Raw genomic sequence first — 25351 nt, 5'->3', positions numbered from 1 at the left:
TCCCGCCAGAGATAGCGATCCATTATGTTTCGACCTTCCACCCTCTTCTAAAGAGAACGTAATACAAATATATAGAATTAAATGCAGATTAATTAAAAATGACTGATGCTGCTGTCTCTTTTAACTCGTTTAAGAGTGATAATTATTGTTTCTTTATAAACAACTTCGTAATATGATTTATTACCAATTTAAGACTTGAAGTCGTTATTTGGAATTATTTTTACAGTTGTACTAAAAAATACAAAATTGTCAGATTCAAAATAAGACGTGAAATAATCTAGAGAAAGATATTTGTTATTTACTTTGATAGAAATGAAGGTGTACAATTTCGTATATATCTATATCTCTTACTAATTTTATTAAATTAATTTATTTCGATAGATTGTCAATCAAAAAATATTGCAACGAAAAGATTCTATCTGATTTCTGGTTTAAACAACATGTAGTGCATAATTCCAAACTTTTAGTTAGTGTTATATTACATTTAGACGAAGACATTTCATGAAAATGTTTCTCACGACGTAAATTATGAATCTAATTTTGTATTATAAAATCAGATTCATAAAGATGAATGCAGTGGAAGTAAAAATAAAGCCGGCATGTAAAAAATACGAGATATTATAATATATTCATCCAGATTTATTCAAACATTCAACAAATTTATATTTTACAAAATAGATAAAAAAGACGGAAGAAGGATTGTCCTGCAGCGAACATTAATTTAAAACGTTAATTCGACAAAAATTTACGAGTTTCCATTTGCATATACTATTGAAGAAAAATGTTTCTTTAACCTGAATGAAATCCAACAGATTTACCTTTCACTAAAAACAAGAGAAATAGAAAAACCCTTGACTTTAATTCTCAAAAATACAAAGCAAAGAACGAATTTTTTTTCTTGACTACGAAAATCCAAAACATAGATCATAGACAAAATCTAACAAATTCATGTCTTATGAAACCAAAAATACGAAGCAACGAGCAATTTTTGTTTATCTTCTACACGCAAATCTGAAACGTGAGCCAATTTATCAATAGCACATTTCATTTAATCACGAGAAAAATCATTAAAATTTCGCATATTATAAAAATCTCATTCCTTCAATTACAACAAAATTGACCAAATCCACGTCTCATCGAACCTTAACCAAACTCTAAGAATCCATCAAATACAATCCTCAACCACGATACTCCGAAACATAATAGACTTGATTCTATAAATGGAATATCAATTCCAGGGAAATTCACGAGCTTCCACTCTCTCCATAGCTTGGAACGATTGCCTTTTTTAACGAGCCTCGCGGAGATAATATTGTCGATGCGGTAAACGGGTCGAAATCGGTGGGTAAATCAAAAGTGGTCGAAAAACTCATATCGGTTTAATAAAGCGCCCCTGGACACTCCCGTGCACTGATTACACGCCAATGGGGTTATTCACGAGCTCCGTTTCCTTTTTTTTTTTTTTTTTTTTTGGTTGTCTCACCCCCAGAGCGCGGTCGGCAACGGTGAAACGTGTACGGGGTCGCGATCGACGCGAAATTGGTCCGATGCCAGATCGAGCTTAAAGCTTTTCCACTGTCCGCTGCAAATAGTAGGTACGTCGGAACATCGCGCACACCGGATAGTTGGTCAGATATATTTGAGAAATCGCCGTCGCGATCCGTTTGAGAAAATATTTGCAGTTATTTCGCTCACCGTGGATACAGCTGCAAGGAAAAGTACGCGCGCTGCTGTTAGCCAAGCGCATGCTGCCTTTAGCTCTTCAATTTTGGTAGGGTACCTTTGCGATATATCTATCGTCTGTAAGGTAACTCCTTCTAAATAATAATCAGCTTCTAAAAAGTTAAACAGAACAGTTCTGCTTTGTGGACTTTTTAATTTCTTTAACCCGTGCATAATTAATATGTTCAAAAATATATTGATCTGATCAATTGTATAAACAACTCTCTTAGAAGTTTAGGACAACTTTAATTGTTACATTCGAAGGTCTTTGAAAAGGAAGAGTATTTTTGAGAGATTAGGGGGATGATTTTCAACTCTTTAGAAACATGTTACCTAAATGACGACTAGTATTCTACGATTTGTTGTTTCACTCATAGGATAATCTGTAAGCAAAGAATTAAAATATTGATCTTGTATCTACCTTATTGAGAACAATACACCTTATTCAAGGTAATAAATAAAGTATTTATCAGAAATTTCTCTTGGGTTCATAGTATACATCGTAAAGTTCTTTATGAGTTTTCCAGGTTGTTCTATATTCCCATTTGACTAGTGTGTATTTTGGCCCCGCGTGTGCAATGAATTTTCGAAATCGGTTTTCTCGAAATTGCAACTCTCGTTGAAAATTTAGCCTACGCTTTAAATTAGGGGTGTCGTTTATTTACCGATATACTTTCTACAGGAATTGGATTAATATCGTAAAACAATGACAAAACCGAGGAACGTAGTTAAACTAAAAGGGAAACGAGAGAAAGCTCGGTGGCATAATAGATCGGCTGTCGATGGAAGCAAAGATAAACGCTTACTCATTAGAGGAAGAACGTGTTTTCGTTTTGGATTCGTTCGTCGTCGACTCGCGGAACGGCACGACCTCGTAATTTGTAGAGAGGTCCGCAAAAAAAAGAAAATAATAATTTCACGGCTTCCTATCTGGCATCGAGGAAAAAGCAAGTCAGTTTACTTGGATTGGAACCGATCCAGATCTTTCTATAAATATTACCGTTCCGTTGATCATATCTTGAAATGTTAATTTGAAGAAGGAGTGGAATTTGCCGAACTTCCTTCCTCATCTTTTTCTGTGGATATATAGATATCTCATGTCGAATAAAAATAACGAAATTTCAATATTTTGAAGCAAACAAATACGAAAATAGCAAATTTGTACTCGCTGTCAAACATTTATATTTCATATCCACTGAAGAAATTATAGGAAAGCGAAGAAGAACTTATACATACTGTATAGTAAATAATATCAAATGGTAAATAAAATTTGTATGATGTAACTATATCATCTGATGTACTACGATGCAAGGAACCATGACTTATTGCCCTTTCATGTAAAATTAGATCCATGCATCCTCGAGAATTGATAAAAATGATCAAAATTCTACATTTCAGAGCAAAGGAACATAGGAATTTGAAAAAAGACAAACTTAGTTTTATCTGCTTATAAAATTAACTACTACGCTTCGTCGTTTGACTTATGGATGAAGCTGATAAAAAAAGAAGCTATAAAAAGGCGAAGAAAAATTTGTATAGCCACAGTAGAGAATACAAAAGAGATTCATTGTATGAAGAGGACAATTTCTTAGTGGTGGTCGGTGCTTTCAAAATACGAAGGAGTCTTGCACTTGCTCAGAAAGAGCAATATATTTCTTGTTCGCGGCGAGACAGAGGCTTCTCAACCAATCTTAACGACGTATGAAAAGCCAGAAAGACAGATGTCAGGAGTTCTTTGTCAGGAAATTTCAGAATCATGGAAACTTTGTATACGAAAGGTGTTTGAAATATGCTCTACGCTTATGTTTTATTGTCAGCGTTCTTTCAGTATCAAAGGAGCTATTGTGTTTTGAAATAGGTAAGTATAGTTCACGTTGGTATTCAAGATTTCCTTTAAATGAAATACTACAAAAATTGTAAAACGAGAACGTATATTGTTAGCATAGTAACTTGTATAAAAAGTATAAAATAAATAAGGAATAAAAGTAAAAAATAAAAATATAGAATAATTGAAAATACCTACATGTTCCGAGTAATTACAGAAAAACAAATAAAAGCAAACTTTGGTTGTTCCACTGTTAAAATATTATTTTGTTATCCATTACATATATATTCTGTATACTTATTTTATTTATTGCGACGTACGAGAATATGTTACGAAATACATATTAAATTTAATATCGAAACTAGCAGAATACTACTTCAAAATGTAGGTTTCTCATAAACTCCAATATTCGAAATTTGATATTCACTTTTCCATAATAATTCCCTTATGCTAAGTATATAGGTATTGCTACAAATGACGTTGACAACATAAAGCCAGTGATATAAATACAGGCGTTCATTCGCATTTCAATCCTCTTGAGCTGAAGTTCTCTTCTTAATTAGTATTCACTCGCATTCGTCATCTCATACTTTGCATACCGATTACCTAACACTAATTTCTAGTTTGCGAGCCTGTTCTACGATGTACATACTTCACCTGTGAATCATCAGGAACTTCGACATCATGCTCTCAACTGCGTTATAATAGTCTTCATTATGAAGAAATGCGTTACTTAACAATCATCCCGTAATATTCAATTCAGTGACACGGCATGCTATTATAATCATTCGAAACGATAAATAATAAATGATAAAGGCAAATATTCTGTATTTATTATTGGAAAAAGAGCCGTATGCGAAACAAACGAAAATTTCTAGAATTGTTAATCTGAAATTTCGGATTAAAGTCGTGTACAATAGTTCTTTTATCCCAACGTTTCATCAGTGTTGCAGCTAACTTCATCAGGGTTGAAATTTTTATCAATTAAAAACTGTACCGTTATTGCATTAAATGAAATCTTTTTATTCCGTCTGTACTTGATTAAAATACGAACCATACAAAGCCGCATTCTTTTTTGGTAATCAACTGATTAAAAATTTTATCACATATGAATATTATAGTATGTTTGATGCACATAAAATATCATTTCTCTAAAGTTTCTTTTAATCATTAATAAATAACGTAATAAAATTAGTCGTTGCATAAATATATAAATCTACAATCTATATCATACTATGCATCAAAATACATAGCCTAAAGTCCCTATTAATTACTAAAAGAATCTCCCTTTTCTCCATTAATTTTCTACCGAAATAGACTTCTCTCTTTGACTCTAAATATCCATTAACTTTCTTCTCCAACTGAAAACGCTATATAACATCAGCTGCTCGAGTTCATCATACTCTATCCTCTACACTTAATACCAATGATGAGTCGCACGTGCAATCAAAGGAATACCGTCCAATAATAGCAGCGCCTAAATAAACGCAGTCGATCGGCCTGCGATCGAAACGATGATCGTTGTCGAGATGACAGCGAGCGCGAATAACGACAGTTTTCAGGACAAATCGCATTTCCTCCCCTACCATTCCCTGCTACTCCCTTCTTCAACCCCCATCTAACTCTTTCGGCCTTCGGTTGACAAAGGACGAGAAGTAGAAAGGGACGGAACAAAAGGGTGAAGAGAAAAAAGGAATGCAGTTGTTCTCGACTCTCACGGTAACGAGACGACGAGACTTTCGCCTCTTTGATTCCGGAGACGACGAAACAACTCTCGCGCCGATTGCGAATCGATGAAAGTGCATCCCCTTTCGTTTCTCTAATTTCAATCGAATGCCGCGCGAAAGAACGGATCCTAGTGACGAGAGAACGAGTTTAGTGCTTCCTCTGAGGTACGATTTCTCGCTAACTCTCAATATAGACGAAGAAATTAGAGTCAGCAGCGAGCAGGCAATTACTTTGATCGTCAAATTTCGAAGCGGAAGATGAAGTTTAATTAGAATGGGTAGCGTTTTATGTTTATGAAAATTAAATTGTTCTTGGCCTGGAAATTTTGATTTCATGCCTGGATCTCGTGTAGTTAGGAAATATCGAGGCCGACTGTTAAAATTGTACGAAGTCTATGATTCTCGCGTAATAGAAATTTTCTAAAAATCGTAAAACTTATTCAATTGATTTATAACAGGTGAAAATTTAAACAAATAAATATAGAAATAAAGCAGATAAGTAATTTATGACAAAGAAAACTCCGCAGCTCAATTACGTGACACCCTGTAGCAGCTCCAATATTTAAATTGTCTTTATTGGAAGAGAAAGCAAGATATAGGTTCCATATTCAAAGGTTTCCTATTCAATAATGAAAAATTTTACTACTAGGAATATTGCTATCACTATAAATTTATAGCACGTTCCGAACGATGATTTAATCTTGATGGATTTTTAGTTGGTTTTTGCTGATTTACTTAAATTACTGGATAGTAGAGCTACTTGTTTAAACCTTAATATATTAAACAAGATATAAATGGCAACTATTATTTTCCATTTAAACTATAAAATTTTCTAAATCACTTTTATTAATCGATATGAAATAGAGTTTTTCTATTCTTTGGAAACAAAAAAAAAAAAACACTTTCCTTTCGAAATTAACGAAGCTGATGGGTTCCGTTAGATACCGATGGTAGAGCAAATTTTCACGAACCACCAAGTCCATCGAAATGAACGAAATTTGTATTCGTACACGGACACAGTCCATATATCGTCCGTATGGATATTATAAAATCGCGATGCAGCTCGGTCCAGCGTGAAATCGTTTAATAAACGACGTCGACCCTCCGGTGTATCGATGAATTTCGAGGGAAAGCCGCGCGCAATTTTTCACCATGACGAGAGAGCAACAAGCCGAAGTTTCGCGTGTTGCAAATTCCCGGTCCGTTTCGTAAACATTCGAAATTTATCGGGGCGAGGATTTTTCCCCATTCCTCTCGCTGCGTTTTCGGCAAACGCAAAGTCGCGGTTCCAACCCCATCAAACCCTCTGGCTTTTCTCTGCTCTAGCTAAATATTTTCTCCTCGCAAGGCAAATATTTCCGGTGAAGCAATGCGCGACTCGTTTTAACCGTTTTGTGATCGAATAAACCGGCCAAACCGAAAATACTTCGACTTCTTCTTTTATCGTTGTCCCTGCTATCTTCAAAGGACTTTTATATTTTCTAGAATATTTAAAGTTAAGACTATCAAATCTATCAAAATGGCAAATTATAGAGATTTCCTTTTTCGCTATTACTGGAATTCTTTGCAACTATTTACGATTATACTGAAATTTCCTATTTTTGATAAAATCAACATTGACGTCTATTCAGATAGAGATGTAATTGCGCGGAGTTGTTCGTTTTTATAATATCATTTCAATTATAATAACCCACGTATAGAGTATTTAAATTAGACTTAAATAGATTTTGGCAAAAATTATTAGAATTATAAAACGAATTGTTTATATCCAAAACTTATATACCTATTTAGTATTGCTGCAATCGCAATAATTTAGCTTTATGATATTTAGGGATAAATCCATGCTCTAGTTATAAGACACACAGAATGATAATAAAAATACATGATAATTAAAAGGTTAAAGTTTGAATTCCAAATACGAAATATGATCAACCAATTCTTTTCTTAGTTTATCTATTATATAAAATTGGAAGATTAATGGATTGTCAAAGACGACCAAGATCCTTTCTTCACCGCTCAGGCTGGCAAATAACTCAGTGCGTCGCTCAGGCTGGCAAGTAAGTCGATACGCCGCTCATGCTGGAAAGTAAGATGGTGCGCCGCTCAGACTGGCAAGTAAGTCGGTGCGCCGCTCAAACTGATAAATGAGTAGGTGCGGTTTTTGACAAATACCGACTAGTCCACATTCCTTAGTTGCCAAACCAACAAAGTGTACATAAAATACATAAAGACGTACGAAGATACGTAAAGATTCGTAATACGTCTAATATACTCGTCGAGCATTTGCTGGACGAGAGGAATATTTGTTTAGGAACCAATTTATCATCCATTTAACGAAGATCATGAAAATACGAATTTTTTGGGCTGCAAATAAGTGGGTGCGCCGCTCAGGCTGGCAGGAGCCTTTCGATTCAATTAGTCCCCAAAGAAAGGAATCTTTAGTGACCCGGATATCTCAATTAATAAAACAACTTACCACGAACGAACAAAGAGTTCCAATTCGAAGCGAATCTTTTTTTCCGACCACATTCATCGAAACACACCACTCGGCCCATCCCGCCCTTAATATGATCCTCAATTACCCTTAATTTCGATTCTTATGCATACTGCTTCATGTACCTTTCCAATCAGAGAAAAAAAGATCACGAACGATTCAACCTATAGAAAACTCTGCATTACGATGAACAATAAGCCTCGACCATCCTATCCTATCCTATCCAACCATCCTATCGAACACGTTCTTCCTTTTTCTTTTCTTCTTCTTCTTTCGATCGAGTTGCGAATAGAAGTGAAAATCTTGCGATATTCAATTTCTAATCGTTTCGATAATAGTCTAATTTGAGTAAATATTCTGTATGAGCGAGAGTTTATTTCATCTTGGAGCGAGACTTTAGTTTATTTGGGAAGGAATATCTCTGTGAAAGGAATATTATTATTGGATTGTTATTACAAATAAATCGACCCAGTAATCCAAACAATCCAGTATTAATAAGAATAAATCAATTTCGACTGGTTTAGTTTTAATTTGTATAAATGTAAATATGGTATGAAATATATTGTGATTTAAGATCATTAATTTACATTTGATTGTAATTTAGATTACGAAATAAGAGAATTAAGCCACTAAATATGAAATGAAAATAAATTATCATACTTTTAATCTGTAATTTAACGAAAATTACTATTTTGGTACAAAATATTCCCCACTATTTTCAAATATTACGAGACCGTATTTCACAAACAGGGCACGTCGAAGTACCCTCGTTAATTACCGTATCGCAACCGATATTAATTCTGACCTAATTACTTTAACATAAACAAATGCGTGCAAATTTAAGCTTGGTAAACAGTGCTTGAAATCGAACGAATTACGCATTTCGATATAAAAATAAAAGACGGTGATACTAACCTATCGAAATTGCTTAATTAGCGTGACAAAGTTTCCTTCGCCGAAAAACAAATAGGAATTTCTATATTCCTCATTTGTGTATGTAACAAAATTATATCGAAGTAATTAACTGTAAATGAAGAGCAAATTATGGAAATCAATACTTTTATTTTATTTTACATTTAATGAAAATTTTACTTCTCTATCATATAATATAGGTCACCAATACATATAATACAGCTTATATACAATATACAACATGGAAGTACAAGTACAAAATTTATGTACTCATACATTTAGATAATCTTGTAAAATTTTTTATATCTTTTATGGGATCTATCCTATTACCTTATTTGTATTATAATATTAATGTATCCTACCACTACATCATCATATTAGCTATACATTACACATGCAATCCGCTTATAGCAATTAATAGTTTCTATTTCCTCTGTGACGCATGCACTCTCGCTATTAGGTATAGGAATTTACATTGACATAATTTTCACAAGTCCTTGGCTAATTATAATTATCATGTTCGTACAAACATGTGTTCCAATGTGTCTAAAAGGTATGATGTCACTACCAACGTTCCCATGTCTAGGACATGTGCTTGCTAATAAATCTTACTAATATGTCTACCACTCCTAGATGAAAGATCACCCTCCCTTTACTTCCCCTTCATTTTTCCTGTGCACTCTACAGCGAGGTCTCGACTTTATGGAAAAGTGGTTCCATAAACGGGGCTTCAAAATTAATGAAAAAAAATCCACACATGTAACCTTCACGCTGCGAAAACAAACCTGCCCTCAGGTCACCATTAACAATATAACGGTTCCTAACAAGGACACAGTCAGATACCTGGGCATAACTCTGGACAGGAGATTAAGATGGAAACAACACATCACAGACAAATCGAAGCAACTCAGGGACAAACTCAAAAAATTTTATTGGCTCATTGGCCGTCGCTCCAACCTAAGCACGCAGAACAAAATTACGCTCTATAAGACCGTAATAAAACCTGTCTGCACCTACGGAATCCAACTAAATACTCCAACGCTTCCAATCGAAAACGCTAAGATCCCTAATAAATACACCCTGGTATGTTACCAACGAAACAATCCACCGCGACCTCAAGATACCCACAGTTAAAGAAAAAATATACAAGTCCAGAAGCAGATATAACACAAGAGTCAATAACCACCACAACCTATTAGTCACCCAATTACTTGACACGACGGACCAGATCCGCAGACTAAAAAGAAAATACTCTTTAAATTAAATCTTTAGATCCAACTAGAATCAACAACATAAACTATTATAAACCATGTCATTGTATCACGCCAAATGAAGCTACTGAAAACTCTCAACGAGGATTGATTGTAAATATTCTAACAAATAAAAAAAAAAATTTTCCTGTTCTCCACCTCTATGCTCCCTTTTATTACAACGTCAAACTCCCATTACAATCAGAAGACTGTAAACCTTTCTTTTTCACAAGTAAAGAAAAATTCCAAGAGTTAACCCTTTCATATTTATCATCCTATTAACAAAGTAAAAGTACAAGATATCTTATCCATAGTGTTGCATAAAGAGACATTATTAATAAACAGAGCCTTGCTAATAAATCCGCTAGTCCTGAACCAAAGATCAATCCTTTCTTTTTTTTTCCATTCTTCCTATTCTTGCTCCAACAATTCCAGCATTAAACTTCCATCAGATCGCAAAAACTGTAACCCTTCTTCTCACACAAACAAGTAAAGTTGTCGAAAGGTTAGAGAATAGAGACTTTTATTACGATCGCGTTCGAAATTCGTTTAGACTACAGAGAAAAGACGTGCTGCAGTCTTGTTTCGGGTTTGTCGTGTCGCCTAAATGGACAAACGACTACGGGTCGGATACAAATGCATACGAAGGTTCGTGAACGGAATACTGGAGAAGCTTCTTCTCGCTTTGAGCAGCCACGGATCCTTTTGAACGGTGAAGGTGGAACGAAAACAAAGACGGTGGGGACGAGCTTATTCGGAAAGGAGCTATTTAGACTAGAGCGCGTCTTCGCGGTGGTAACCTTGAAACGCTAGAGTAAAGCGGAAGTCGGCACGTCTACAGTTTCCATCAAGCCGAAATTTGGCCAAGCTCTTTTAAACCAAGCCGCATCCCGTTGATAGACGCCATTTTGTGTGTACCGCCAACTGGTCCAACGATCTTGCGTCGAATTACATCGTTTGAATTAGAGTGGTGGTGTTGCTCGGCAACTTCATGAGCCTCTGAACAACTTCCGGTTCACTCGATACCACATCTCAATCCTTCTATGAATACTCGATGTTTCGTTTCGATTCACGAGTCGAATATACACATATGGTATTTGCTTAGCGTAAATATACGTGGAGGATGTGATTTAATGTTTAAAATACTGAAGGTTTAATAGGGGAGATTTTATGAAGGACTTTGCTATTACAGTGCTATGAATTGGATGCGAAGCTAGGCCAGAATACCTAGGTAAACGTGGTGAAGACGATAGTAAAAAATGGCAAAGGTAAGATGCGGCAACTTCGAGAGACCGAATAGATTTTTGTTGGAGGAAGATAAAAAGAGGTGAGAATTATGTAATAATAGGGAAGGAAAGTTGAAGCACTGTGTAGCGAAGTGCAAGAGAATGGAGAAGTTGAGAGGTGATATGAAAAGAATTGGAGATGGAAAATATTGTGAATAGGCAGTTAACTGGATTCGCTCCTTAGAGAAAAAGGAAAAGGAAAGTGCAAAACTAAATCAAAGCTATGAACAAGTAGCATATATGTAGGTTTATTAATAACTTATAAGTGTCGTTCTATAATTCATAAATATGTACGTGAAGATTTGTATGGATGAATGAACAGTTAAGACATGTAACTCGAAACAGCAAAAGCCGAAGTTAATAAATGTTATTATTATTATTAAATATTATTATTGTTGTTGTTGTTGTTGTTATTATTATTAGAACGTTGCGACGTATCAGAAGATAGAGAATCGTATGAGATTTGAAATAAGTTACAAAGAATTATTGCACGAGTATTGATAAAAGCGGAGAACATTATTTTACAGAAAAATAAATAGCAATTTCATAATAGATAGATATAAAGAAAATAACTTCATGAAGATAATGAGATAGAAATTTGAAAATATTTTAGTCAACTTTTTCCTCCACTAAAAATAATGAGACTAAGATATACAATTTTGAAATCCAATTACCATTTTAAAAATATACCTACTATTTATTCTACTACAGGATCGAAATTGTTTTAGTGTATTTAGTTTAAAAAGAAAAACAGAATAAACTGAGCTTAAAATGTCTTTCATATCGTTAAATTCTGAAACTTGCTAATTATGAGAAATGAACCTCTGCATAAAAAATTTTTCGAATTATTCAAGAATAAGTATAATTTATTCTACTTTAGAAAAACGCGCTGGCAATTTTCTGAATGTCCAAGTTCTCCAAAATCGAACAAAAAAGCCACGGTTATGTCTACGCGAACAACGCGAGGATTATTTAAAAGGATCGATGGTCCAGGTGAAAAGCTTTTTTATCCCCGTTCAAAATCGAAACGACGGGGGAAAAAATCACGAAAGTGCATTCAGCCCGAGGATAACGTCGCTTTCATCGTAACCTGATAAACGGCGCACTCACTTCTAACTCGATCTTCAAAAACTAAAAGCAGAGCGAACCACTCGACCGATGGTTGACAGAGACTGAAGCACTTGAGAAACATTCGTTTCCATTAACGTATTCCGACGCATCCCGGTGTCGTCCTACAGACGATAGTTATACATTTCTAGGTATTAAAACGTATATCGTTGCGAATTTTCGTCGTGTAACAATATTACATGTAAAGAATATTGGATTAATCATTTCGCGCCTAAATTTGAATAGGAAGCCATCTTTTCTTTTTCTTTTCGCGCGTTTTATGGACCCTCTTGCACAATTATTTAATTCTAACAATATCATTGAGTTGGCAAGTTAAAAATTATAGATCATGAATTCTTTTATACTTTTATAATTTTACAAAAAAGAATATATATATATATATATATACATATGGAATTTGAATAAATAAAATGAAAATAGATAGTCGAGTAGAATGTAATAATTTGTAATTTGTACGATTTACTTTTAAGTAGAGAAATCCCTATGCAAGAGAATTAATTAATAATGATAATCTATAACTTGTCATTTTGTTAATAAATTTGTTAATAATATTAATAAAATTGTATAAGAGAATCATGATCGAGATATGTTATCGAACGCAGTATCAATATAATATTGGTTGCTGAATCCACACATAAGCCACTTAGTTCTTTTTACAATGTATGCCCTGCCATGTTCCGCGAAAACGCTTTCAATAACCTATCAGTTTTATCGTTTCAATTTTACCACCTGACGAGTAAGCGTTAGTCAACGATCTCGTAACGATATTATCGCGTGCACATTTTTTAATACTAGAACTATATATCACCGTAATCATAACAATCAATTCTTAATTTTTTCATATAATTATTCTAGATCTCCAGCAGTAGGTTTTTGAAAATGCATAGATTTATTTTGACTTCGTTGTTACAAGTGTTGTACGTTGCTCGTCGATAGTTCTAATGTTAACTGTGTCACGAGAACATTCTTAGCCTTGTAACTTTCGGTTCGATAAAAACCCCGCGCCAGTAAGTATCGATAAAGATATAAATTGTAATTAGATGTACACATACCTTATTTGTGGGATCGACGAACAGTCACTCCATGATCTGTCTAGCCACGATGAATGCCGGCCTTAAGGATCCCCCTCTCGTCCGGTGATACAGAAAACACAAGCACTCTAAACCGGCAGTACGAACAACGCGGGCAAAGTCAAACGTCACTCCGATTTCGCACAGAGAGAACATGAACATACGGCTTGACGTCCGCGCGTGCACTGACTTCTGTTCGGTCGCGTCAGGCCGCAGTCCATCCACCTTGGACGAGTGTAGACTCGTCGCACGGTTGCCATGACGATGGGTCAACAGCACGCGTTGCGCGCGCAACGAAGACAGTTTCACACCGCGCTGCACGCTCGCGACAAGGATCAACGCGTTCTCATCGTACGTGTTCCGCGTTTAAGTCCAAAATTGTAACACGCGCGCGTGGGAAATTAATAACGACGCCTGTTAACTCACGGGATACGCGAGATCGTGTCCGAAGCGCTCTGTTGTTGTTGAAGTGGCGTGGCGATCAGAGACGATCGACACGCGGACAAAAGTGAAACACGATATCTAGAACGCGGGAATTAATAACAAGTGGCGGAGTATATACTACGTCATTCGAATGATTGTACGGAAAACTGACACGCGATCGATGATTATTTTAACACGTTCAATACCACGTTAACCACGTTAGTCTTGTAATATCTAGTGGTATGTAGTATCTTATAGTATCTATGATGAATTTTCTATTCAAGACATTTTCGATTAAAGCAAATAACAGTGAGTAGTATGTCGGCACACACGTGGTTTAATTTGAAAATCGCAAAACTGTGGTGTTCAACGTGTTAAGTCTGTTATGATAGGGTCGCTGTAGATGCACGTTCTGGCGAATACGTCAATCAAATATATCGAATATGAATACGTCAATCAAATATATCGAATACAAATACGTCAATCAAATACATATACGAATGTATATGTAATACATAATGTATACATATGTGATGTGATATGTGTGACATGTGTAATATATGTATATAATATAATCCAATATAAATATATATATATATGGACATATAATGTATGCATTATATGATATATATATATGGACATATAATGTATGCATTATATGATATATATATATGGACATATAATGCATGCATTATATGATATATATATATGGACATATAATGTATGCATTATATGATATATATATATATATATGTATGCGTAATCATGTTTCTATATAAATACATTTTACATAGTTTCTAATAAGTCCCTACATCTCGATAAAAAGCAACATTAACTTTGTCTAAATCATCTGTATAATTTTAGCAGTAACAAAAATACAAAATCTATAATCCATACGATGTAATCATAGCCTTATAGAAGCTCAGACACGATCAATAATAAACATAGAGATGTGTATAAAGATAGAACGCGTGAGCGAGCTAAAAGAGTAATATAGGAATAAAAACAAAACGTTACAACGGCCCCTTGTTTACTAACGTATGCACAATCATACAGTAAATACATATATAAGTGTATTACCGATCAGCGAGCGGCGTTGATGTGTATACCTCATTAGACAAGGACAGAAGGGGCTTCTACGCACGTTCTCTTTGTGTCTATATCGAATTCAATTACACGGTAAGAAATAACTTGCTGCGTATTATCTTTGTATCTTTATGATAATAACGTTAATATTGAAATATTAATATTGAAATTGAAGGTTGCCGAATATTGAAAAATCGATCCAGGTATTAATACTATGCTTACGTACAGTACGGTGAGTGGAGAATATTGACAATATATTGATCGTGTACGATTAAAGTTAGATATTTTGAATAAATATTTACAACATCGATACAAAGAATAATTTCGGAACACGATGAGCACTGGTTGTTATTTACACTATTCTTAAAACTACTTAATAATGAAAAAGTTAATCCACTCGCGACAAACAAACACCACACATCCATTGCAAACGGAATTCTAAATCGGCCAATTAGAGGACAGAACGCGAAAGCCAATCATGGATCGTGTTTCGTGTTGTGACGTACCGTATTATTACCTATATGCTTTCACCAATGATATTATTGTTTCAACGTCTCCTATTGGTCAGTTTAAATATTGTCACAAAAGTATCGAATCAGATTAAGAATAATACACACATATCGTCCATTGGAATTGACAAATATTATTAATTCTGTGCTCTTAAAAATAATAATTAATAGAATAAATAGGAATATCGAGGTTACATGTCGCATGTATAATATTGCGTTTAAATTTCAATCGTAATTCGCTTGTATTGAGAATGATAGTATAGTGCAGTTAGTGTCACGAGTTCGCGAGTCGGGAGTACATACAATAGAAACGGTGGGCGGATGATGGTGATCTAATCTTCTTTGCTTCGACAGTTTCTGAACGAAGTGACATGATTACCATAGACGTGTAAAAAGTTAATAACGATCGTGGTGAAAAGAAGCATCAAACCCTGGTACGATCGTCGAACAAGCTGATGCTGCAAGAAACATCTCGTGGATAGGTGTACGTACAGTTCCCGACGAACGCGACAGGTTTTCTGTAATCAGCATGTTCCGGCGACCGACTCTCTTCCCTAACCTTCCTTTCGCACACGCCATCAGATTCGCAAGTAACGCTAACACGTGGAGAGATGAATTATAAGGTAAGGAGCAAAGTTCACCCGTTAGAAATTTAATCTTTAAATGAAATTTCTCGTCACACCGCTGAGAAATGATTTTTCGTCTATATTGCGCAGGTCGCATTTCGTCATTCGAAATCAACCTAACGAACGTTTCATGTTTCGTGATCTATTTTCATGTTTTTAGAGATGAAGAAATTTTTGTAAAATTATTTTAACTTTGTTTCATTTTGTGAAGTTGCATGCATTAAATGATAATTACTAATATAATTAATATGTATATTATGCGAAGTTAAGAAGCAATGTTTACGTAATATGATACATGCCCTGCTTTATCAAATTTTTAATTTAACTTAACGAATGTGCATCGCAATTTGAAACATTTTCATGTTCTTAGCTAGAGATGAACAACTTTTCCTAAATTACTTTAACTTTATTTCATTTTACAAAGTTTTTCTCATATTAATTTACATCGCCTGAAAAAAAATTCGTCGAATTTTTATATCGTTTTAATGATTTTTCAACGTAAATAGCTTAGTATTATTTTCTTGGAAATTATGAGTTGCATCAATTATTGTATTGAAAATTAGATGATTCCATTTAAGAAATCGTATTTCTACATATCATCTACATATCGCTTCCATTTACAAAAAAAACTAATTTCATCAGACTATACATTCCTTAAAACTATTCAATTCCTGCCTAAACTTTTATGTAGTGCAGCGAGTATTTTATTAATGATTCATACTGATAGATTAAAATTGGTCACCTTCTATGCATAGAGCAACGCGAAAGCCGTTTTGAGTGTCGCAATTAACCGATGATGAAGTAACTCCACCTTTAGAAGTGTGTATTTATATTTATTATCCTCTTGAGGGGAGTTAAGCTTCCATGCAAGTTGTCCTGTTCCTGCTCTTTATATTGACCCTTCTTCGTCTGAAATTAACATTTCTACGAGCACATGGTATCTACCAGGTGCACATGGGCTCTGGATATTATATTAATTAAATCTTGTTATTAGTATTTATGGACGTGATCCATGGCTAGCTATGACCTGCTATGAATTTGTAGCTAATTAAAAGTTCGATTTTTTACTGATAAAATATCTAGTACAGGAATTTTGAACGCGGTATAAAAGCAGTATGATTAAATTTTATTATCATACAAACACTTTAGAAGCCAAATATTTCTTCATTCGAAATGTGGCAAGTATTAGGTATGTGTTTGTTTCTGTTTTAAATATACGTTTATACTTTTGAACATAATATGAGAGTAAATTATATTAACGTTAATATTGATTAACGACGGGCCTACACTCGCGAGCTTTAATATTTATTAAACTTGAATGTGCATTAACGTTAATGCATGTAATCGCTCGGTAGCTAACACGTCAGGGCTGCTTTGACAATATTTGAAATTCCCGCCTCTTCCGTTATTACGTCATAAATTACATCATCTTAGAAACAAGCATTAATATGTAATCCCAAACGCTGTACATTCTCGTCCAACATCCAGTCGATGCTTCTTCTTGATTAACATTAAATTTATTATTAATTTAGATTCTCAGTATATAAAATAGGCACCACTTTTTCCAATAAAAGAACGAGGTATTCTAAAATCTAGTGTGACACCGACACAAGTATAATCAAATACGTGAACAATGGGTTGGAGGAGACTCAAAGAGCGCATTTTTTACGAGCCTGTCGAAAGATACACTTGGACCGCAGCGCATCATGACGACGAGATGAAAAGTGGTCCGAACATTTTACTGATTTTCACGGGCTACATAGTGCAAGCGTGCCGTTACATACCACCAATCTCGCATTTTTTCCTTTTTTCCTTTTTTTTTTTCTCGTTTTGTCCATTCGAAACGCGCTCGCACATACCTATACACACGGACGTGAGGTTATGTGTCATACAGGCGAAAAGAGATCGTAAATTTGAAGAACGCGTAACCGGATACCAGTCAATGAATACCTCAAGCCATGGATACAGGCATGGTGGAGTATTCTAATAAAAGGAAAATTATTTTTAATCGCGTGCCAACATGTAATCCGTTTTGTTGCGTAAAATTCGCCGTATTAACGAGACCGTGGCTCAGAAATTATACCCGCCCACGTATCAACGGGCATTAAATTTTAATTGCGCCGTTGAATCGCGAATTTTCCCCGACTCGGTCGCTCGTTCATTCGAAATTCAAAGGGGAGAAAAATCGTAAAAAGGTGCGGCGAGGAGGCGATGCTAGAGGATCGTCGGTAGAAGAAGACAAAGAGGAAAAATAAAAAGAGTATCCGAGGGAAAGCTCATAGGTAGCCGGCGGGGAAATTTACATTTTTAAATTGCATTTATTGCGAGCCGGAGTATAGCGGAGAGCGGAGTACTTCGAGAGCGCTTACCGTGAATTAAAGCTGACAATTCATCGATGGCTCGCCGCTCTTTTGAATAAACTACGTTTCACGTGGCCGAGCTTTGCATCCGGATTTACCTGTTATCCGTTTAATTGATTATTTCTAGGGAGTTTTTTTTAATGAAATCCCGTGTACCAAGCTGATTATAGTAGGATCACATAGTAGGATGTTTGTACGAGTTCTGAGAAATTGGAGTAGCGTCGTTATAATTGATTTGTATTGAGCATCTAATTACAAACATAGAATGTTAGACCGAGCATTGGATTACTTTAAGAAGCTTCTGCAATTTTTGTGGTATCTAATTTTGATATATCGTTCATATTATATAAACTTCATTCGTTATCCTAAACGTCATGTATAACATACAGTTACAGGAACGTAACTATATTTAATAACATATTCAAATTATTTTCCTTTTTTTATTATTACGTTCCAACTGTAAAATTAAAGAGAAACTTCTTTTACATCAGGTTACTAGAATATTTTATAATTCGTGATATTTCGCTATTTCAGTGGTATTAAAGTAACCAGAGATGACTCTAATATGCGCTACTTTCGTTTCCTCGCCAAGGAGGCTGGATTTCGCGTCGGTAATATCTAGGAAAGGTCGAAGGTAGCAGAAGCGTATGCAAATGTTGTGCGAGGCAGTACATAAAAGCCGGCTTTGAATGGGTTTTGTGTTACTTTTGTCATACTCGTATTTCGATAAACCAGCCCCCGCGCGTGAGCGTGCTTCCGTTACGCGCAAATATGTGTTTCCATAGCTCGCGATACGTTTCCCTCTGATTTAACTGGATTTATAAGCCCTCGTTCTCTCGTATATCACATTGATACACGGGAAGAAAAATGTATAAGCACTCTTTGCAAAAATAGAAAAGGACGTTCTCCGTGGAAAAATGTATTATTATCTTCAAATAATTTATCGTGTTTCGCCTTTCAACGCCGTCAATCATAATACCAGGATCCAACGATATATACATATCTGTATGACACTCTATATAGGATAAAATTAAATTTACATTAATGTTAATTGTTATCAATAATTATACGATTATGCGATGCAACATTAAATTACGGCATAAATATTACAATCCTCCGCCGTTTTCACCAAATTTTACACTCGATACAAATTACTTAACATTCTCCGAAGCTTCGATTATTAGCAAAACTGATGAATATTTTCTGCGAAATGCTACATACATTTGGTTGATCTGATCTTATTTGATGATCCATGCAAATTATGGAGAAAAGTCTCGAATTAATTACACCTCCCTAGAGTATCACAGTGGCGCGTGTTTACATCGTACCTCTTATTAATTTTTACCACCGCCGTGTAATCCTGCCGCGAATTCTGTTTCGCGTTATTCTTCCATGTCGCGAGCGTGTTTTTGAAAGATTCCAGCATGCCCATGAGAGACTTTTCTCGTGGCAGAAAAATACTTAGAAATGAAAAACAACAAAAAAAAAAGAAAGTTAGAAGAAAGGGGCAGAGAGGAAAAATAAGAATATTCGCGAACAATTCTCTTATTTTCCGCGCTTGTTACTTTCGGCTGTTTCTTTCCTACCTCCGGCTTCGCGTAAGTCATACAATTCTACCGCGAAATTAATTATTGCGATACCATTAGCGGTTCGTCGCGGTCGTGGCGAAAATGAGATTGTACGCTCCTCTGGATAGAATTTTCTTAGGAATTGAAAACGTTGAAAGAAATCAAATTATCGAGGTTCTTTAATTAAACGATACGATATATGGATTACAGATATGAGAAGCCGGAGAAGTGCAAAAAATCATTCGTTTCTATTTAACTATGTGAATTTTACCAAAGTGTTTTATCAAATTAACGATGAATTAGTAATTAAAACCAAAATTTATTTCGTTTTGTAGAATCTCCCGTAGCGTAGAAAGGAATTTCTAGGGTTTTTCCCCCACGCACATTAGAATTTATTTACTACGAAGATAAAATAGAAAGACCAAGGCTCTAGTTAATTTATGGAATCTCGAACGAGTTTCTATTTAATTACAAATTGATAACAATCAGAAATGGTCAAAATTCTTTTTAATCGCTCAGTCGCTGTGAAACACCTTTCTGTTCACCAAGAACTAAATAAAATAAACAATCAAACATCTAATTCTTTTACAAACTCTGCTGTCGTTCCCAGTGGCCATTCTTCTACAACGCAAAGTAAATAAGAACATGCTAGTTCCCAGGAAAGAGGCAATCTCTGCTGCAAAGAAGATTTCCCTAGAAATAAAGTTCTCGTAACTTTGCAAGCGCGGGTTTATCGACAGTTGACGCAAATCCGCGCGGCAGACGGAAGCTTGCTCGCGCGTGCACACGTCGAATCGAGGCTTCGTTCGACGCCCTCGGGTCGCACCCATTAACGAGACACTCCGCGACTTCGCGGTGTTCGTCCCCTGACATGACGGTTGGATTCTCTTTCATCGGTTCCCGACCAACCCTTTCGCGCTTCGTCGTCTGCCGGATGAATCATAATTTACGCGTCGTCGTTCGTGAGAACAGTTACTCTCACCCCTTCTTCCGCCTTCTTTCCACTTGCATCCGTCTGTCTCTCTGTTCGCCACGCAAATCGATCGACAAAGAACGCGACGCAATTTCGTAAAAACGATCCGTCCGATCTCCGCGAAAATACTATCCGCTTGATGGATCGTCGCTTTTTCAACGAGGTAACACACCCAACCCCTTTCTCACGATCGATCCGTGGCTCTCTCTGTTGCGACTACCATGCGATTAGACCAACTGGATGGACGATGCTAAGGAGTAGGTTTACGATCGAAGCGTTGCAGCGGTTTGAATTATTAGACCGAGTTTCGAAGCAGTTTTGGAGTTGGCAACTTTTGTGGCTCGATTGAGGAATGATTGATGAATAGTGTTATATACTAATGCAGAGAAATTTGGCGATAGTGGGGAGATGGAGGTTTAAGAAATTCGATAGTGGTTTTGGGATTTAGGTTTTAATGGAGTTTGCCGAATAGAAGCAGATATAATTGTTTTGTACTTTTTAAGATTCTAAAGGGTAAACTGAAACTGCTTTCTGTGTCTTAATAAACAACTGATAGTCCGACCAAATATGATGGTTTGGAATCGACTTATTCTGAGATTTCTATTAATTTTATCTTCAGATCGCTTACATTATATATTTCATATTCGCTATTCACCACGGATCTCAATACATATTGCGACTTATTAAATAGTGATTAATTGACCGTTTAATTATTTTGGGGATCTTTGCCAAGTGTATGCTTCCAACAAATATCTTGTAACTTCTCTATATATATTCAGATCAGTTTCAAACTTTACCAATGTAATCATGTGATAACCACGTTTCGTTAAAATATTTTGTATAATATATACATAAAAAATTTCTAGAAATGTTCCAATACTTTCGCGAGCCACTGTATCTCAAATGTCACACATCACTCCATAAACACCACCGTACACAAAACCCGATACTCACTGGTGGGTAATCCTCGATATTAAGTCAGCAGACAACAGTAGGAAGCTTGGGAAGCCCGCTTGCGTCACTAAGAAACGCACGTCGCGTTTCCTCGTGCATTTCTTCGACGGAGGATTTCTTGGCAGCGACAGAAAGTCACTAGACAAATCGTGACCGAAAAGTTTGCATCCTTCGCGTCTCCGTCGGGAATTCGTTTCTTCCGGGCGTTCGCTTGGCGAAAATTTGATCACGCGACGTAATCACGTAGCACAATCGTTTCAGATGTGACCGACCGTAATATTCCGGCGATTCTATAATTCTATTTACAAGTTTAATGTCGTGCGTGTGCAATCCCATGACGTGTAGACGATTCTCGAACCGACATCCAGCACAGGTAATCGCATTCGCGATGTAAACGCGAAATTTTCGCGTCAGGTATCAATCAGGGCCGTGTTTGCGACGCGTGATCTCTCTCCCTTTCCACGGCTCGGATTATTGCACGGCCGTGTAATTTTATTTCCATGCAGCGAGATCGAATCGTTAAAATTAATGGCGCAACGGGGATTGCGCGAGTTTTCCAACGAAAATCGGCTCGGCGCGCGTCGTCGATCGCCATGCGTACGTGGAAATTCGACGATTCATATTTTTTTATCCGCGTTGCCTCGTCAATTTGTATCATGCCTCGTCGAACCAATCGATTTTTCCAACGTTATTAACCCTTCAATAGCGGATCGTCGGTTACGATGCCTCGATTGTTTCTAACTCGTACGCTTTTTTCCGATATATTCGTGATATTGTTTTGTTACATTATATGCATATTCTGTAATTTTAATGTAGAGTAACGAGAAATTACATAGTTACGGAATTACAGCCTGGTTGTAAATTCGTGGTACACTTGAAGCGAGGGAGATGACTCGAGATAAGACAAAAACCAGGGATAACAAAATTGCATTAAAGATTTCATATTATACGACAAAAACCTTGATTCAGGTCTTCAACGACAATCATAATCACTGATGGGTTAACTCGAAATAACCTGTAGCGTATGTCTACGCGTTTGATAAATGGGACGTCGAGAAGCAAAGGAGAGATTGTCTCACACTATGAAAAATGCCTGCGACGTTTTCAGATATTCGATGTAAAGTCAGGTGGCTTTGTGTTATTGAAAATTCGATGGAAAATTGGTGACAACTTTTTCGATCCATTTTCCTTATCTTCCTAGGAATATCAAGATTTATGGCTTTGTATCGGGTGACTTGGTAGGTGTAAGCCATTAGCCATCAGGATCAATATTTTCTTTGAAGTAGATACCAAATCTTCCGTTGAAATAAATATGAATCGATGTATGTTGAGAATTTTCTTCGATTGTAAATTGTATCGTAAATTCCTTGTTAAAAATATAAATAATACGAAGTCGCAAAGTAAGTAATATCTATCTTCGTCTATTACATATATGACGTGTAACAATTCAAATACACGAAACGTATTATTCTTCGAATTCCCAAATAACAATTAACAGATAATAATTTAAAAAAAAAAAGAAAAATAATTTTGTTAAAGAACTTATCCGAACTTTAACGTAACGAGTACGGTATACCTACATCATTTTCTACAAATTTCAAACACATTCACCTTCGAATCAAAATCTTCCTTCTCGCTAAGACTCGCCTATTCCAGAATTTCTCTTCGCATAGTATAATACATAATTCCTCACGCACTTGCATGGCGAACATTCAAGCAGCGAGCAACCATTTCGAATCTGAAACCCTCCTTACCTGAAAACGCGTTAGACTAAACGCGACGGAACTCTCGGTGGGATACAAGAGGAACAAACGGTTAAGAGACGACGGTGGAAGACAAAAAGGCACGACACGACGCAGGGAAAGGACGAATAGAGCGTAGGAGGCGGCGACGCGCTATTTAATCACGCGCATATTATGCAAGATTAGACGCGTCTCGAAAATTAATATCCGAGCACAGCCACCGCCCCAGTTAATGCCCAGTGATACCCATATCTCGTGTAAACAGCCGCGAAGAACTCACGGAATCTCTGCTTCGGCTCAGCCGACATTCGGCTCCGATGTCGGGAGAAACGCCAACCTGCTGTCTGGGCATCTGCGTGTCGCGCTATTTGCGATTTCTCCAATTTCGCTAACAGAGAAATTAATTCGAACACGAGGTATCTGTGATTCAGGCTCGACCTCGCGCTGTTACAGTCTTTCGCGTAAAACGTGGAAATTGTTGGCCTACATCTAATATGCATGGGTCATACACGTTCGTATCATATTGTATCGATATTCGATAATTATACGTGGATGTCAGTATTACAGGTAAATGAGATAATGAAGAACGTGTGATAGAAATTGCGTAATATATTTGCGAATTTAATTACTACTGTAGGGGCTAATAATGGTTTCTAGAGGGAGTTCCAAGGGTTTCGTTTCTATTTTGTCAAATGTTGGAATTTCCAAGTTTACGAATTTTTCAATCTCTGAAATGTTTTGAATTATATTCCTTGAAATTAAATATTTGTTACAAACGACTATGGAGAAGTATATTAATTACCAGTAAGATTTTTCTCTCGGAGTAATCTGCGATTCGAATTAGTCGAAGATCTGCGAATTGAAAATTAAAGTTACTTCAGTAACTTAAAGAGTTCCAATACGGTAAAAAGATTCCTCGTTGCGAGCTTAAAGGAAGATGCTGCTACGAATTTGCAGGAATCCGGTAATGAGACTCACGATAATATACAAGACTGCAAGATTCCCTTGTAATTCTCGCGATCCAACTTTTCCTCGAGTTTATCTGTTTCCACGAGCCAACCATTTGTTACGCGAGATATCGTCGTTCGTACGAACATTTGTAAGTTAATGTACCAAGAAGAATGTGCGATACGAAAAAATTTCGATAGATTATCCTTGGCCTTACTGTTGCATCGTGTGCAATAATTTCTATTCTCTGTGTCATTCATTTTTGAGGCCCTTCAATCACAGTAATATTAGCATAGAACTTTATTTATGCGAATAACTCGACAATTCCAATTCTGAAAAATTCTTATTTTTTTAATCCGTTTGTTTAGCTTGTACAAATAACAACATAACAGTCTCCGTAGTAGAACAAAGATCTATACAAATAGATTTCATAAATTACAAGTCAGTCGTCCTACATTCTATTAGATGAATATTTTGTATCTATTGCCTTCTCGATAAGAAGAGTTTTTCCAAGGACCATATCAAATAATTTTTCAATAAATCCGTAATCGTACAATCTGCCATTCGGTTTTTCATGTTTCAAACAATTTATTTACGTTTTAGAATCTCGTTCTTCCTGTGGCTCGTCCTAAATGATTCTATACATCTTCCTAAACGTTTAATTTAAGTCTCTATTTATTAATGTACCGATTCGTAAAAAAATCGATGAACCAAAAAAGATCACAAAAAATAACGCTATTGAGTAAAT

General features: G+C 35.9%; 1 protein-coding gene and 1 long non-coding RNA gene across 9 annotated transcripts in view; one reads left to right on the top strand and one right to left on the bottom strand.

Annotated features, from left to right (window-relative positions):
• The window catches only part of LOC126916922 (protein rhomboid-like), a 173126-nt gene extending 157777 nt beyond the window's left edge, over nt 1-15349 (bottom strand). For 3 of the 5 annotated variants that reach the window (XM_050723236.1, XM_050723237.1, XM_050723233.1), the window contains exons 1-2: nt 14918-15027; nt 13397-13936 (exon numbers count right to left, since the gene is read on the bottom strand). The gene's annotated coding sequence lies outside the window, so the exon portion shown is untranslated. Of the gene's footprint in view, nt 1-13396; nt 13937-14917; nt 15028-15149 lie in introns of those variants that run through there. The other 2 variants (XM_050723235.1, XM_050723234.1) reach the window with 2 other exon arrangements.
• LOC126916928 (uncharacterized) overlaps nt 14918-25351 on the top strand; it is a 79102-nt gene continuing 68668 nt past the window's right edge. For all 4 annotated transcript variants that reach the window (XR_007710826.1, XR_007710827.1, XR_007710825.1 and 1 more), the window contains exons 1-2: nt 14918-15016; nt 15099-16055. This is a non-coding gene — a long non-coding RNA (uncharacterized LOC126916928). The remainder of the gene's footprint in view (nt 15017-15098; nt 16056-25351) is intronic.

The sequence above is a fragment of the Bombus affinis genome, chromosome 5, assembly GCF_024516045.1.
Source record: "Bombus affinis isolate iyBomAffi1 chromosome 5, iyBomAffi1.2, whole genome shotgun sequence".
In the NCBI taxonomy this organism is placed as follows: Eukaryota; Metazoa; Arthropoda; class Insecta; order Hymenoptera; family Apidae; genus Bombus; species Bombus affinis.
This window is presented reverse-complemented; position numbering and strand designations above follow the sequence as displayed.